The sequence below is a fragment of the Heterocephalus glaber genome, unplaced genomic scaffold (genome assembly GCF_053883595.1).
Source record: "Heterocephalus glaber isolate CG9 unplaced genomic scaffold, H.glaber_assembly_v1.0 deba00001461, whole genome shotgun sequence".
Classification (NCBI taxonomy): domain Eukaryota; kingdom Metazoa; phylum Chordata; class Mammalia; order Rodentia; family Bathyergidae; genus Heterocephalus; species Heterocephalus glaber.
The window spans coordinates 47711763-47726602 of record NW_028258308.1 but is presented as its reverse complement, the minus strand read 5'-3'; the positions used below and the strand labels follow the sequence as shown (position 1 = coordinate 47726602).

General features: G+C 38.1%; 1 pseudogene; it reads left to right on the top strand.

Annotated features, from left to right (window-relative positions):
* Nucleotides 1–3731: 3731 nt before the first annotated feature.
* LOC101698628 (olfactory receptor 2M4-like) lies at nucleotides 3732–4704 on the top strand (annotated as a pseudogene).
* The last annotated feature ends 10136 nt before the right edge of the window (nucleotides 4705–14840 follow it).

Here is a 14840-nt window from a genome sequence, read left to right as displayed (position 1 = left end):
AACCAAGAAGATATAAAAATTCTAAACAACCCAATAGCAGTCAATGAAATTGAAAATCTTATTAAATCTCACCAACAAAGTAAAGTCCAGGTCATGATGTCTTCACTGCCAAATTCTACAAGAAATTCAGGGAAATTATATTTTAAAAGAGCTTTGATACTAACAACTATTCCATCAATTTTAACATATGTTATGCTAATCATCTGCTTAGACCTCCTTTTTACACTATTTGATATGATGACCTTATTTATCAGATAAGACAATGTTTTTATAAGTCATTTAGTTTTATGAGAATCCAAAATATTTTAGCTGCTTGGCAAGGGCTCCAAATTGGACAGTTACTGATCTGAATGGAATAGTTAGTACCAGGAATTACAGTTAAATAAGATGTGTATGTGGGGTGTGTGTGTGTGTGTATGTGTATGTGTGTTTGTGTGTTTAGTATATGCTCCCACATAGTCTGTCAAATGTACAGGGCCAACACTGGCCAGCCCTGGTCATCAGGACAATCCCTGTCTGGGGTGTAAGTGCTTGGAGGGACAGTGGGAGGAAGAGAGGACAAGGGAAAAGAAAAGTATGATGTTTCTGGATGTCGTGGAGGCATGGAAGAAAGGAGAGCCCTGATTAAATTCAGCTCAATTCATGTTTATTTCAGCCTAAATATTTGATAAGATATCCTGTAAAAGAGGTAAAAATGTTAATACCATTGAGAAGGCAGGTAAGTGGGTATAGCTCACTTTGCAATTAAGCATTCCTTTTTAATATTTAGCTTTTCTTCTTAATTTCTGAATATTGAGTTTTACGGTCATCATAACTTCTTTAAAAATCCAAAAAAAGCAGGCAGCCATCATTTGCAACTGTCAGTGTTTAAAGCATGAATACAGACAGCAACACTAACTAGTGTGAAGGGAGCTATGTGGAGAGCTTCCAAAGAGGGCAGGGCACTCCATAATTGCAGTTAAGGGACTAGCTCCCTGTGTAGGAGAGGTTTTTATGTCCAGAACTCTGTGATGGACAGGGCTCTGAGTCGCAAGCCCTGTGGAGTGAGTGGTGGCTGCCTTAGAATCTCTTCCTCCATAAGAGTGAGGCAGCAACTTTGCATGGTAGGAAGCCCCATCCAAGAGCAAATGCTGGTTCCCAGGGAAGGAAGAACCTAGGGCCTGCATGGGAATCTACTAGTGGACTCTCACCTGTGAGTGTGGCCAGAGTGAGGGTCTCTCCTTGTCTGAAAATATGACTTTGTTGAGGAAAAATATGAGATAATTTATAAGAGAAAAGGAGTGGACAATACAGAATTATACAGAGGAAAAGGTTTCTTAGCCTGATTATTAAAATATTGTATATGTTTTACAGATTATCATAGTGTTTGTACTTTTGACAACACTAAGCTTGCCACAACCCCAACCAAAATCCTGTGTTCTCTCTGAAAAAGAGTGGTAGAGAAAAAGACACGAAATCTTCTTAATGACTGAGTTACTTTACTTTATTTAAATGTTTATTAAACCTTTATGATAAATGTATTTTCTAGTTGGTAGATAAGCACATCAAAATGACTTTATAGAAACAACTACATATAAGGAGCTTCAATCCTCTCCTTTAAATCAGACATGAAAATTTACATGTAAAAATATCCCTATGTTCCATCTAGTGCAGTGATAGCAAACCTTTTAGAGATGAGTGCCTAAACTCCAAGCCCAAGCTCACTAATGTATCACAAAGCACCAACACTGCAATTAAACCTGAATACTAAGGTTTTAGTTTTAAAAAAAACAACTCATACATTAACATCCTTTGTCTGAAAAGAAAAATAAGTAACATCATGCCATAGGTTGTCCACCACTGATGTAGTGCAAATTTTTGTTTAAAATTTGTTAGGGAAGTGATTTTTTCACCCAAAATTACCTTGTTTCCTTATTTATGTTCCATATGAGTCATCAAATACATTAACAAAATTATATGGCTGGGTGCCATAAAAATGAAGCAAAGAAGAATTCAGTGAGATGATGTAAATCACACAGAACTGAATCACAGTGAGGGCAGTGGAGTAGCCATGTGGATATCCCAGGTTCCTCTACATTACAGGATCCTGGGACATGCTGTAGTCAGGGGCCTGGGGATCCTCCCAAACAGGTTGGGTGGCTTCAGATCTCTTCCTAATTTAGATTTCTCCCTCCTTCCCCAATGTCTTTTAAAATTCCAGGATCTTTAAACATCTCAGGATCTGTGATCTTTGGATTACACTTTAGAACTCATTTTCAGCCTATGCTTATACTTCTGTACATTTAATTTTTATTCTCATTACATATTTTTTCTGAATAAAATAAGTCCATAGAAAATGATGATAAATCTTAAAGTCTGGGAATTTAGAAGTCTTTAAATTTAGAGAATTTAAATGGAATTTTACTTTGGGGTTAGTTAATTTGGAAAATGACTATATTATACTTTATAGACATTTTAAAGTCAGGGTTAGAGACTATAACTGACATTTTAGAAAGGCCTGACTGGTGATTTCTTTTTTAATCCAACATCTGCTTCTTCCACTGTTGTTACCTGGGCTTCATCTTGGCTCCAGAGATGCAGATATTTTCTCCCTGGTCTCCATGGAATATGTGTTTCCTGGTAACCTATTACACCCATCATACATTCAACATCTGAGAGGTTTCTCCACTTGGGAAATCATTCCATGTTGGTTCATATATTCAACCAATAGCTTTAATTGGATTTTTCATATTTCCTTGTTTAGAAACAAAACTGAAGCATGTGCCTATGATCAGATGCTAAATGTGCCTTCAGACTCATGACTAAAATGTTCTCCCTTGCGCACAATGGCATCCTGGATCCTGCCCCTCCTGAAGCAGCCTGTGATGGGTGTTTTTTACATTCTTGACTTTACTCATAGTGGTGGATATGCTTTTATTCCTCAAAATTGAAGTGATGCTTTTACAGACCACAGAATGAGCTCTCTCTTCTTTTCTACATGTTTACATCAGTCAATTTAAAATATATTATTGAAGCAAGAAAAAACTCAATTTCTCAAAAACACAAACACACACTAAGAAGCAAACAAGGAAAAGCTTAGTTTCCCTTCCATACAGAATTAGGAGAGAGGAAATTATCATTAAAAGAGAACTGAATTCTCTCTTTTTCCTTTCCTGAATATTTTCATAGATATTTTCATAAAATTAGACAAGATATGGCTTGGACTGGGATGGAAAAGTTAAAATACAGGATATTAATCTCTTCTCTGAATCCAAATGTGTATGTGTTTCCATTTGGTAAGGCCCCAGTGTATTTCCACTTGTCTTGGGGTTAGATGGTAGGAAGAAAACATGAGGAGAAGGTTTTTTCATGGAAGAGATTATCAAAATGGAAGAATTTCAACAATGAGTTTCCTATGATAGGGATAATTTAGCATAGACAAATATAACTGCTTTCTCCTAAATTTTCTATTTACACTACCTGTGAGTAAAACAGTAAGCTTTTATGAACACTAGTATATAAAGATTAAGGAAGTGCTACTGAAGTTATTGTTTTGAAGGATGAATGAAAATAGTGAAATAGCCTTGGACCATGACTCCCAATATATGTGTCTAAGTGGTTCACTGAGGGTTGGTGAGAGGGACTTATGCATGCATTGGGTACACTGTCCATTGGAGGGCCTTGCTGCAGTGTGCCTTTGAAAATTTTTGCTGTTATTCTCTCTAACTTTCAGATAAGGCAACATATCCAGGATGGCTTGGGGAAACCAGACTTTCAACTTTGACTTAATCATGCTGGGAATCTTCGATTACATCCATGTATCCACACCTTCCTCTTTACCCTGGTCCTGGTCATCTTCACAGTGGCCTGCATGGGGAACACAGCCATGGTCCCTCTTATCCACTTGGATGTCCAGCTGAGCATGCCCATGTACTTCCTTTTCAACCAGTACTCCCTCATGGACCTCATGCTGGTCTGCACCACTATCCCCAAGATGGAGGTCAACTTCTTATCTAGCAGGAAATCCATCTCTCTCGCAGGCTGTGGGACTCAAATCTTCCACTATGTGTCCCTGCTCAGAGCTGAGTGTTTCCTGCTGGCTGCAATGGCCTATGACCAGCTATGCTGCCATTTGCCAGCCTTTAAGGTACCCAGTGCTCATGAGCCAGAAACTCTGTGTGCTCCTGACTGCTGCTTTCGGGATCTTGGGCTCTCTGGATGGCATCATCATGCTTACAGTAGCCCTATCATTCTCCTACTGAAACTTTGTGGAAATTCACCACTTTTTCTGAGATAGCGCACCCCTCCTACCTCTCTCCTGCACAGACATGACAGCATTCGAAAGGCTGCTGTTCATCTGTTGCATGGTGATGCCAATCTTCCCTGTTGCAATCATCATGACTTCCTACTCATGTCCTTCGAGCTCTCATCCACATGGGCTCTGCGGAAAGTCACCGCAAAGCATTCACCACCCGCTCCTCCCACCTGTTAGTGGTTGGGCTGTACTATGGGGCTCCCATGTTCATGTACATGAGACCAGCCTCCAAGCACACCCTGGAGCAGGACAGGATGGTGGTGGGATTCTATACCAACCTCATGAACATGCTGAACCCACTCATCTACAGCCCGAAGAACAGGGAGATCTCCAGGGGGCTTAAGAAGCTGCTGGAGCAAGGAAAGCTCTTGAGACTTTATAGAGATCCTCGGAAAGTCTACTCTTGGTGATAAGGGGATGGGAATCACTTGCATTGACCTATCCAAGCTTGCTTTTTTCTGCTTTGTCTTTTCAAATTGAAGAGATCTCTTACACACTGTTGTGATATATGTACAATACATGGCCCTTTAGCTGGGTGCAGAAGAGGCAGTCCACTGAGACTGTGTACCTCTGTAAATGTAAGTTCTCTCTGGGCCTCAACACAAGTGGCAGCTGATTCTGGGCTGCTTTCATCTCCAGCCCAGGGTGCATCTGGAGGCTCTTTGCTTGTGTAAGACTGAGGAGAGCAATTGAATCTGGATGTGAACACACGCATCTCTCTCCATGGAGCAGTCATCTGGCAGTGTGCGTCTTCAGGTTTACTGATGTTCAAACCTCGTATGAAATATTTTTGTCTGGATTCTTCCCTACTTATTTCCCAAACATTTAGAAGTGAGGAGTTAGTGTGGGCTCTACTTCCATTTAAGTTTCTATATAAAATAGCTCTTATAACTTACTCTTTAATTTGTATATTAAATGTAGATTTTTAGTGATTTTGGATAAAGTATCTATTCCATTTGGCTGCACAGTCATCCTTGTTATCATGTTTATTTTTATCCCTCATTCATTCAGTATCAAATGCTTGAGAAATTAGGAAACTATCATTTTCTGTAATTACTAACCTTGTTTTTTTGAACAAAATTCTGAGTAAAACCATTTGTTTTAAATTAACTTTAACCCCCCCCCCAACACCAGGGGTGGAATCCAGAATCTCCCACCATGGAGCTACACACTCAGCCCTTTTCTTTTTTTACTTTGAGATAGGAGTGCCTTAAACTTGAATTTCTCCTGCCTGAGGCTCCTGAGCAGTGGGGATTACAGAAATGTTCTCCCCACACACATTAAAAATCATTTCTTCAGTATTTATGGCTCCTAAATCTGTCAAAATCAACTGTCTTAATGTTCAACAAGGGGGCTGCACTTTGATGAAACATTTATATTTCCAATCTGTTATCATGTGATTGTAGTCTGTGTATCTAAATCCCTTTATCCTTGAGAATTCAAAACAGTCATTGCCAATCTCTTAGTAATTGCCTTGATTTTTCTATCTTATAATCCTGCCTTTATTTGGTAATATTTTGTCATTTTAAATAAATGTTCTTACTAAACCTAGATTTTATGGTTTAATGACATGACCATGGGATATAATTGATTGCATTGCTTAGGCAATTACAAAATACTTTTTGTCTAGTAGAATATTCTCAATACATGTTGTTTTTAGTGAAATTCATGGATTAAAATGCAACAGTTTAAGTGCACCTTTGAGTGGTTTTCAACATATTCATAGCTTTATGTAAGCATTAACACTAATCTATTTATGAGCAGTTTTATTACTCTGAAAAGTAAACTCATAGTTATTAGTATTTCTTTCTCATTCCCTCTTGCCCTTATTCTTAGCAATTGCTATTTTTTTCCTAGTTTCCAAATTTATTTTATTTTGTCATATTAAGAATACAGAATAGTGAGATTCATTTTGGAATATTGGTAGGTGCACATATTTTTATTACTTTGCCTTCACTACCACTGTCTGTCCTTCCCCTTCCCCTGATCCCCTTCCTCATGGCAAATAGCCTACTTTCTACTTTATTGTCTCCTCTCTCTCTCTCTCTCTTAGATTGTTCATAGAAGATGTGTAATATTTAACATACTATGTCTAGTTTATTTCCCTTGGCATGACGGTCTCTAGGCCCCATAAAATTTTCTGCAAGGACATGGATTTGATAGAGTGTATATACAGAAATGATCGGGGGCTGGGAATTTGAGAGCAGAACATCAAGATAAAACTCAGTGGCTTCCTGAGAAGGGTGCATAAAACCTGCTGGTGAGCTCTCCTCTTACCTAGACTTACACCTTTTGATCCCACTCAGTCCTACTTTGGGACACAAACCTCAAGTTAAACCTGGTGACTCTGTTCCCAGTGAAGCCTCATTTGCCTTTGTTTGCATGGCTTTGTACATGTCCAATGACACATTGGTCACCACTGGTTGACTAGGTTACCATTCAAATCTCCACCTCCCAGAGTGAAGGTAGAGACACATAATGGACTGGAAAGAAGCCCAGTTATATATTACCACTGACCACAAACCAAATTCTATGAAATCAAAAGAAAAACCAGCCTGAACCTCACTGCAGTGGCTGTCTTGGCACTGGGTGCACTTTGGTCACTGACAGTGTAGCTCTGGCTCCGCCCCCTTGGAGCTCTCCTGTGTCCCTCCTTACTTCTAAAGACATTCCACCTGGAGCAGCTTGTGTGTGAAACTCAATGAACATGGATGCTAAAGTCCTCTCCTTTCTGACCCTGAGCCCCATTCTGTGACCCTCCTCACAAATCTCCTGGAGGAGAATGCAAGACCGAGGCTTCCACAGATACAGCAGCACCACCAGGCTGATCAGATTTCTCTGTAACAGCCTTATTCTCTGTTTGGCTGTGGAAGGTTTTAGGCTCATCCTCCACAGGTCAGTCACTGTATTTCACCTCTACATATTTACGTATTTTGCATGATACATAAGTGGAATGACACAGTATGTGGTCTTTTGTGAGTGGCTTCTTTCCCATGGGGAATGTCAGATTGAAGTTTCAGTAACTCATTCTTTTGCACAAGTTAATAATATTGCTTTATATAATTTTGCTACATTTGACTTGTTCATCTAATAATTGATGGACATTTGGAATATTTCCATGTTTCTGCTATCGTGATTAATGTTTCTACAGACAATTGTGTGCAAGTTTTCATGTGGACATGTTTTCAGTTTCCTTGGGTGTGTATGTTGAAATGGAAGTGTTCAGTCACATAGTAACAGACTCTAAATTTTAGAAATGCTGCCCAACTGTTCTGCACTTTGGCGGCAAAAGTTTACATTTCCAAAAGCAAATGTAGCATGGTTTCAGCATTTCCAGGTCCTCACCATTTTGGTATTTTCCACTCTTTAGTTACACCATTCTCTTTGGTAAGAAGTTGTATCTCATGTGATTTTGTGTGTATTTCCTGAGTGACTAGTGATGCTAATCTGGGTCATTTGCACTTTTTTTGTTTAAATTTCTTCATATCTTCTGGACACCAAACCTTTCTTAGATGTATAATGTGAATACATGTTCTCCCATCCAGTGACACATTTTTTTTCACTTATTGAAAGTGTCGTTTGAATTATAAAAATGTAGCACTTAATTGAATCTGACTTAGACTCATTTTAAGTGATTCCAGTTTTGATATATCTGGAGAAATATTAATCTTAAATATGGGCTTTTTTTTCTTTAACAATTGTAACTCATATTTATGTTGCTAATTCATTTTGAGATCATTATTTTATAAAGCATGAGGTATAGGTCCAGTTGCATTCTTTTCACATGGACACTCAGCTGTAACAACACCATCAGTTGATGATCTCATGGTTTTCTTCTTATGTCATCAAAAGATGTTTGACTATAGATTTACCCACTTATTTCTGGACATCTATTTCCATTTCATGGATCTGTACCTTTATCTTATGATAATAGATGCCTTGAGTATAAGACTCTGATAGAAAGTTTGAATTTGGAAACTGAGTCTTCCATATTTGGTATTTCTGACTGTCTCAGTTACTATAAACCTCTTAAACTTCTCTATAAGTGCTAGAATAATTTTGTAAATTTCTTATAAAAGTAAGAGCTAGAATTTTTGGAAAGGTGACATTGTATCAACAGATTAATTTTCAGGGAAATTTTGTTTTATCAATAGATTTTCTAATTCATAAACACAAGATATCTTTCTTGCAAAGTTCTTTGAACATTTTGTAGCTTGTTGCATCCACATCTTTTATTATTTTATGTTTAAGTATTTACTAATATTTTATTATTTATGATACTATTATAATAAATTTGTTGTTCTAATTTTATTTTCTGAGTATTCACTGAAACTGGAATATTTTTTTGACATGTGGGTAATGCTACATTTGCTGACATTTCTGTGCTATGGTTGATTCTCCCTGGTTCTTTCCACATCCTTTTGTATTTATGTAAATCTTATTTACAGAGAAAATTCAGTGATTATACAATTAACTATTGACTTGTCATTACTTACTTTCCAATTTATATTTTTCTGTCTGTGTCTTCTAAGTTACTGGACAGGATTTCTAAGGAGGTCCCTTGAATAGATTAAGAAATGCCCTGAAGGTTAGCAAGGCAGGCCTGTATGTGTGTGTGAGTGACAAACAAGAAATGAGGGTGACTCTCAGCACATAAAGAGAGAAGACACTGGATGTGGGGGGCAGCAACCTGCAGGCCTGAGGTCTGGGTGGAATTAAAAGGGGAAGAAGGAAGTGCACCTATTTTGGAGGAGCTCTAGGTTCTCTCTCACCTCTGGACATCATTCAGGAGGTTTTCTGTTTCTTCAGTCTTCCAAGGAGACTTGCCAGGGAGTTTCTGGCCCTCATAACTAATGTGATTGGCTGAATTACAGCACAAGTTTTATCTTCAGCCTTAAAGATATCTGCAGTTAAATTTGGGGACTGATTGGAAAATACTGGGATCCCATAGCTCAGCATGGGTATTTTTCAGATGAGCCCAATGAGGCTGGGGATACTGAGCTCCAAAGTCCTGATGGGGATTATTTTTCCAGAGGAAGAGATTTTCCACACAGTGACAGAGGCAACCCCATCCCAAACTCCTGTGCCACTGGCCTCTCTACCTCTGTCTGAGCAAACCAATACTGTGTTGCTATGAAAGAGGAGTGACCGCCCCAGTGCAGTCAGCAAGACAGTGCTAAGGCTCCTGGGACCCATCTTTACCATCTACTTTTGCCTTGAGGCCTAAAACCTGGCTCAAATCTCCAAAGGTTCTTAAAGGTGAGGCACACAAGGCAACCTATGAGGAGGCTTTTACACTTACAAGGAGCTTGAGTTTTCTCATCCATATAAGCAGAGAGCCAGGAGACAGACACTGGAATAGGTAATGATGGAAGCAGCATAAATATGGAACAGGATGAAATTTTTGATATAGGTCCATTAAGCAAGGATTCTGGTTTAGCATCACTGTGTGTGGAGTTTATAAAAGGTGCTCGTAGTTTATTTTGTTGGTTGGCTGTTGTATGGATCAAAAGATGCCCCACTGGGAATGAGTTGGGAATGGCAGATATTCCTTAGTTTACTATTGATGAGGATACTCAATGGCCCAGGGAAATGGGAATGCTGGGGTGGAGTTTCCAGTTAAAACTGTTGCTTCACAGTGGGGTGGATCAGAAAATGTGTCCTTCATGAGAGCCTCAAGAAACAAGCAGCACCAGCATCCTTGATGAGCTCTCAATTGCTCTTCTCTGTCCCAGGCCTCATGGTGTGTGCATCACACCCAGAAGAATCTTCACTTCCCTGCAGACTTGTCCTGCCTGATTTCAATTTACATAGAGAGGAACATATGTGGAAAGAATGCCTGGGGAAATCTGAAGTGTGATGTGTATGCACAATGCTGTAGATCTGACAGTGTTGGTCAGAGCATGACCCATAAAACTCCAGCATCTTTAATGACTCAAGTGTAGTCTGCCTTCCCTGTTCCTGAAAGATTTGTTTCTCAGCTTCTAGGAATGATGGTAGAAGTCAGTTGGCAGGTTTGGACCTCTGAGACTGCTTCAGCTGCAGGGCTTACTCACCTGGGAGGCCAAGCATGCTGCTTAGAGTGGGACTGTGATCAACTTAGGAATACTTGAGAGCCCTGTCACAACTTCATGGCCCCTGTGGATGGAGCCACATTGTTGAAGGGCTTCAATGCCCAGCACTGTATGCTAGTCAGGAGCCCATCCTGTGCCACATGCACACCCTACAACATCCCTGCAACAAACCAGAGGGATATTTAGTTTATTATTTTATTTTACTTTATTATAGTGCAGTACTGGCAACTGAACCTAGGCCATTTGCTTTGAGTTACACTCCCAGGATTTTTTTACTTTTATTTTTATTTTGAGACAGGATTTCGCTAAGTTGCTAAGATACCCAGGCTAGCCTGAAATCTGCAATCCTCCTGCCTCAGCTTCCCAGAGTGCTAGGATTACAGGTGTGTGGCACCATGTCTTGCTCCCAATTTTAAAATCGTACACAGTAGAGAATTGAGATAATACAGGAAAGAAAATGCATTATCTGGTGCAAGATTTCATGGCTTTAAGAAATGGGATAGTAACACCTGTAACTGGAAAATATCTTTTGGTGCTGTGAAGAAATAATCAAAAGATGCACATGGTTATCATTTGAACACTAAACATGAAATCCAGAGGGGCTCTTTGGGAAACTCTGGTCTCCTACACTGGAGGGCAGAGAAAGCGGAGTCAAAACCAAGCAGTTAGAAATTATATTCTGCAAAAAGTTAAAGTAACAGTGAAAGGAGGTCTGCTATACCAAGGGCCTGGCTGAGAAAGAAGGGGACCACATTCAAGGGTGAGCATATGGATTTCTGTCTCTGTATTCCAGTCTCTGCATTTCTACCTTTGGATTTCCATCTCTGGATTCCCATCTCTGGATTTCTGTCTCTGGATTTCCTGCCTTCCTCTACAGAACTAATATGGCCAAGGCCTCCTGGACTATGCAGAAACTTGCACCCCACAGGACAGCATATACTGCTTCAGAATACACCTAATTGCACTCCTGGACATCAGGCCTTCAGTAGGTTTATGTTAGAGTATAACCTGGTGCTGACAGTATAAGTGAGCCCCAAAAGGGAGAAAAGGAACTGTACACCCAAGAGCTATCATCAGCAGTAGGCAGTAGAGTGCATGTTGGGTCAGATCCTGAGAAACTCCACAGGAAACAGGGGTGCTAATACTCATCACAATTGTGAATTAAGTTTACATACTTATTTTTTATTGTAGCACAATCAAATCCAATTAAATATGTGGAAAAATGTTTTTAAAATGTTATTTCATCTTTCAAAAGTAATTTCCTGCATACAAAAATAGTTTTTATTGTAACAAATCTTGCTCTCTATTTGCTTCATCCCACATGTGGTGCACACCAGAAATATTTATGCTCAGTTTTCAGGAGAATATATCATGGGTATAGTTGATAAATTTGTTAAGCTTCTAATTGCTATAATAATTTACCAAGTAATCAATTTTATGAACTAAATTAATTAAATTTTATAACAGAATATAGTCAATTTAGTGATTTTTATATTCCATGATATTATGGACCAATTGTGTTAAGGAACAATTATGTAATGATTGTGTATTTTTACTATAATTCAACTTTGTAAAATATGATGTACAGCAAACACTTCAATAACTGACATGTGGCCACATGCTCTATATGTAGTCAACTGCATCACATTGTTTGTGATCCAAACCTGAAGTCATCAGAAAAAAAATAACAACCACAAAAACTTATTTGTGGCCTGGAGAAGTGTAAGAGTCTATGTTGAAATTGAAATATTTTTGATATTCAATAGTTAAAGTTTTACAACTTTTATGGTGTTTCACATGACAGAAAGTTTAGTTTTAATATACAAGTACATGAATTCTATGTAAAATCTACAAAACACTTGAAAAACACTGTTAATAATCATCATTCATAATTTAGAGTTACTTTTACATGTCTATTAAATTTTTAAAATTTAACAGTAACGATAAAGCCAAGTGTTAAAATAGATTTGTTTTTTTCAAATTAAATAAACAAAATAATCTTAAAAAACACAAATCCATTTTGTAAATGTGTAATATAAGTATTGAAAGTGACTTTTGGTTGCTCAATTCAATGGAAACACCCTTTTGAGTAGGTTTTAAATATTGTGGCTATATATATATAATATAACTTTATATATATAATTTTTCAACATCAAATTTTAGTAAATTTAAGTAGAGATTAATTACTTTCAATAAAAATTTACTGTCTGTATCGATATAAACTAGAAGTGTAAAATACATGGCTTGCTTGTAAAGACTTCATAATGTAATATATTTCCTCATTAATTTTGATATTGTTCATCAATTGAAACAATAATTTTTTTAATATATTAGCTTTAATAAATATATTATAATTAGTTTTACATTTCATTTTATTTTTAAACAGTGATCACTAGAATATCTTTAATTAACTATTTTACTGCATTATATCTATATAGATTAGAGAAATCTAATATACCTTGTTATACCATAGAAAATATACATCAAACAAAATTTTACTTCAGTCCAATGAGGATGGAGGTGTTGATTAATAAAGACAGTGGCACTAACTCATAGCAAATATGTGTTCCTGTGTGAATTATGGGAGGGAGAGGCCTTAATTGGAAGAATATTTTTCAGAGGTCCATTTAATCAGACTTCTGGGAATGTAGCTAAAAACAATGAATTTGTTGAAGTTGAGCTTCCATAGAGCCTGGTTAAATAGCTTCTCTGGTTAATCAGCAAGAGCTCAAACATCATTTTGTCCTCTTGGAGCTAGTGGTTAGTAGAAGCCTTAGTATATTAGAAGAATTAAGGGAAATTGTCAGGGACCAATAAACAATCATTATACACAAACTCAAGGGGAAACAAAAATTGTGGTTTCTATGGTGAGAGTCAGTGGAGAATGAGTCTCAACTCAGTGAAGTTACTATTCTCTGAAATATGCCAAACTAATTAATTCCTTGCAACTTCTACTTAGTATTCAATAATTACCAGTTGGATAGCAGTTTTTACATTAAAGCCTGCTCTCCTCCTGTCCTAATATAAAGGCATGATGCCAAAATGCGATAATTTAAACTCACCAAAGCAAAAAAACTTAGATTGATTTTCCAATTAAAAAATACATTTTTCCTAGTAGAATATTCTCAATATTTTTTGTTTTTAGTGAAATTCATGGATCAAAATGCTACAGTTTAAGTGCTCAACTGAGTAGTTTTGAATATATTCATAGCTTTGTGTAAGCATTAACACTAATCTATTTGTGAGAAGTTGTATTTCTCTGAAAAGTAAACTCATAGTTATTAGTATTTCTTTCTCATTCCCTCTTGCCCTTATTCTTAGCAATTGCTATTTCTTAACCTACTTTCCAAATTTATCTTATTTTGTCATATTAAGAATACAGAATAGTGAGATTAATTTGGAATATTGATAGGTGCACATATTTTTATTACTTTGTCCCCACTGCCTTTGTCTGTCCTTCCTCTTCCCCTGATCCCCTTCTTCATAGCAAATAGCCTACTTTCTATGTTGCCTCCTCTCTCTCTCTCTCTCTCTCTCTCTCTCTCTCTCTCTCTCTCTCTCATATTGCTCATAGAAGATGTGTAATATTTAACATACTATGTCTGGTTTATTTCACTTAGCATGATGGTCTCTATCTCCCATCAATTTTCCTGCAAGAACATGGATTTGATAGAGTATATATACAGAAATGATTGGGGGCTGGGAATTTGACAGCAGAACATCAAGATAAAACTCCATGGCTTCCTGAGAAGGCTGCATAAAACCTGCTGGTGAACTCTCCTTTTACCTAGACTTACACCTTTTGATCCCACTCAGTCCTACTTTGGGACACAAACCTCAAGTTAAACCTGGTGACCCTGTTCCCAGTGAAGCCTCATTTGCCTTTGTTTGCATGGCTTTGCACATGTCCAATGACACATTGGTCACCACACTGGTTGACTGTGTTACCATGCAAATCTCCACCTCCCAGAGTGAAAGTAAAGACTCACAATGGACTAGAAAGAAGCCCAGTTGGTCATCATCACTGACCACAACCCAAATTCTAGGAAAGCAAAAGAAAAACCAGCCTGAACCTCACTGCAGTGGCTGTCTTGGCACTGGGTGCACTTTGGTCACTGACAGTGTAGCTCTGGCTCCACCCCCTTGGAGCTCTCCTGTGTCCCTCCTTACTTCTAAAGACATTCCACCTGGAGCAGCTTGTGTGTGAAACTCAATGAACATGGATGCTAAAGTCCTCTCCTTTCTGACCCTGAGCCCCATTCTGTGACCCTCCTCACAAATCTCCTGGAGGAGAATGCAAGACCGAGGCTTCCACAGATACAGCAGCACCACCAGGCTGATTGCACTTCTCTGTAACAACCTTACTCTCTGTCTGGCTGCAGAAGGCTTTATACCCATCCTCCACAGGGCAGCCACTGTAATTTGTCTATAGATTTGCCTATTTCACACACTACACAAGTGGAGTGACACAG